Genomic DNA, 2,962 nt, shown 5'->3' on the forward strand with positions numbered 1-2,962 from the left:
CTGTGGGTCACGTACGGCTGAGTCCGCACCGGGCGGGAGCGGTCGGTCGGTCTGTGTGTCCGTCAGTCTGTCCGTCCTGCCGTCCTTCCATCCACTCTGCCGTCCATTCTTCCATCCATCCTGCTGTCTGTCCATCTGTCCATCAGTCCATCCATCCCTCCATCCATGGATCCATCCGTCCGTCCATCCATCCATCCATCCATCCATCCATCCATCCATCCATCCATCCATCACCCATCCATCATCCATCCATCCATCCATCCGTCCATCCATCCGTCCATCCATCTGTCCGTCTGTCCATCCATCCATCCTTCATCCATCCGTCCATCCGTCTGTCCATCCATCCATCCATCATCCATCCGTCCGTCCGTCTGTCCATCCATCATCCATCCATCATCCATCCATCATCCATCCATCCATCCATCCATCATCCCTCCATCCATCCATCCATCCATCCATCCATCCATCCATCCATCCATCCATCCATCCCTCCATCCATCCATCCATCCATCATCCCTCCATCCATCCATCATCCATCATCCATCCATCCATCCATCCATCCATCCCTCCATCCATCCATCCATCCATCCATCCATCCATCATCCCTCCATCCATCCATCCCTCCATCCATCCCTCCATCCATCCCTCCATCCATCCCCCATGGTTTCCCTGCTCTCACCTCTGTGGATCCCTCTCTGGGGAAGCCTCGTTGTGCCCCGCTGGGGACAGGGAGCTCACAGGTGGCACCTCCAGCAGTGCCACCCCCAGGGCTGCTTCCAGGGACCCCCTCCAGGGAACCACGGCTGGATCCAGGCCAAGGAGCACCAAGGTGCTCAATCCACTGGATTTCAGGTCTCTGCCAGGCTGAGGCAGCTCTAACAGAAGCTCAGCAATATTGTCACATACTCTGCCTCTATTTATGCCAAACTGTCCCACAACAAATAAATAAAGAGCATAAAAACTCCTGCTACAGAGGGCAGGTCCTTGTTGCTCTGTAGAGTTCTGTGTTCCTGAATGAACCAGCTCCTCTGATTCATGCTTTCCTTTTATTTCCCTTTTTTTTTTTTTTTTTCTTTTTTTCTTGCCATGAGTGGAAATTTTGAGCAGTTGTTTTTCCTTCCTGCCTTTCCTTTCCTCCCAGGAAACAGGCAGCAGCGAGTTATTGCTCAGGGTGATGATGTGAGCCCAGCTCCAGGCCTTGGAGACACGTTCTGGGCCAATGAGGGTGCCGGGGACACTGGAAGTGTGTGGGGGCAGGGGAGGGCACATTCCCACATGGACACAGGGACTCAGCCTGCCTGGAGCTGCTGACCTCACTCATTCCTCAAGGAAACAGCGGCAGTGCTGGGCAGGGATCCATTGTCACCCAAAGCTCTGGGATCTGCTGCTCCACTTCTGCCTGCTCCCATCGAAAACTGGGCACAGCGAGGTGTTCTCCTGCAAGATTTGGTGCTTTTGGAGAAGAGGATGAGAGGAAGCTGGGGAGCAGAACAGCACAGAGAGAGCAGCACTGAGAAGGGACTTTTTATAGGGCAGAGAGTAGCAGGGCAAGGGGAATGGATTCCCACTGCCAGAGGGCAGGTTAGATGGGATTTGGGAAGGAATTCCTCGCTGGAAGGTGCCCAGAGCAGCTGGGGCTGCCCCTGGATCCCTGGCAGTGCCCAAGGCCAGGCTGGAGAGGGCTTGGAGCAGCCTGGGACAGTGGGAGGTGTCCCTGCCATGGCAGGGGTAGAATAGACCCTAGAAAGGGGTCTAGAAATAAAATACTCCTTCCCTAGAAAGGAAGGAGTGTAAAGTCCCTTCCAACCCAAACCATCCTGGGATTCTGGGATTTCAAGGGATGAGGAGCCTTTGGGGCCATTTCACTCATTCTCAGGACCTCCACCAGCAAAGAAACCTCATGGAAAACCTGAGACATCCACAGACACAACTCCAGCCACAGCAAACTTCCACGTTCCAGCTGGGACTGCAGCTCCAAACCCTGCCTCCATTCTCCTTTGTCCAAACAAACCTGGCTGCAAGGCTCTGCTTCCACCTTCATCTTTCCTTCCTGGCTCAGAAAATCCATCCCTCCCCCGGGATGGAGCCTCCAATTCTTCCCTCACCTCCCCAAAAACAACGTGCACCCAAATGTGACCTCGCTGCTCCCCAGCTGCAGGCTCAGGAAGTGGAAGTGTGGGGACAAAAGCTGCCTGAGACAAGAAAACAGAAATAGATAAAACCTCCCCCAGCGAGGAGGCTGAGATCAAAAAAAAGCAGAGGATGAAAGGGCAGGAAATTGGGTTTCCAATTGCAGGGAGCAGGTAGCAAAGGCAACAAAAGCGTTTGGAAAGGAAGGAGTTGAGCACTGAGCTGTGCTGGATCCTGGAATGTCTCCTGGAATGTGGTGCCCATGTGTTTTACAGCAGCCACGTGATGCTGGCACTGCTGAACTGCCCAGCTCTGGGCCAGCACTCAGGAATGGCCTCAGGGATTCACAGGAGAATCCAGCAGGATAAACAGGTTCGGCCAAAATCACTTAAAAACTCCTGATAGAGAAGTGTCAGTGCCCTGGGAGGGGTCTTTGCTCCCTGTCCTGGCTCCACCACTGCCTCTGTGGAGCCTCAGCAAGGATCCTGAGGGAACTTGTCACTGTAGGACACGAAACAACACGAGCGCACACACTGCTGCTCTCAAGGTGAAGAAGAAAAGGGAAGTTTATTTTCTGACTCCAACATTTATAGTTTTCTAAAACTGACAGTGGATTGGAAGGTGAAAGTGCCACCTCTCCAATGACGCTGGACAAACCAACAGTCTATCAAATTTCTCTTCTTCTATAAAAGAATGCAAAACAATCAGTTATTTACAGAAAGGGTATGAGGAAGTTTGTTACAAGAATGTAAACATCAGAAGGATTAGAAAATCTTAAAAAATCAGGGCGACAGGAACTGGCTTCTTAATTCCTTGCAAACAAGAATCTCAG

The sequence above is a fragment of the Geospiza fortis genome, unplaced genomic scaffold, assembly GCF_000277835.1.
Source record: "Geospiza fortis unplaced genomic scaffold, GeoFor_1.0 scaffold391, whole genome shotgun sequence".
Lineage (NCBI taxonomy): Eukaryota > Metazoa > Chordata > Aves > Passeriformes > Thraupidae > Geospiza > Geospiza fortis.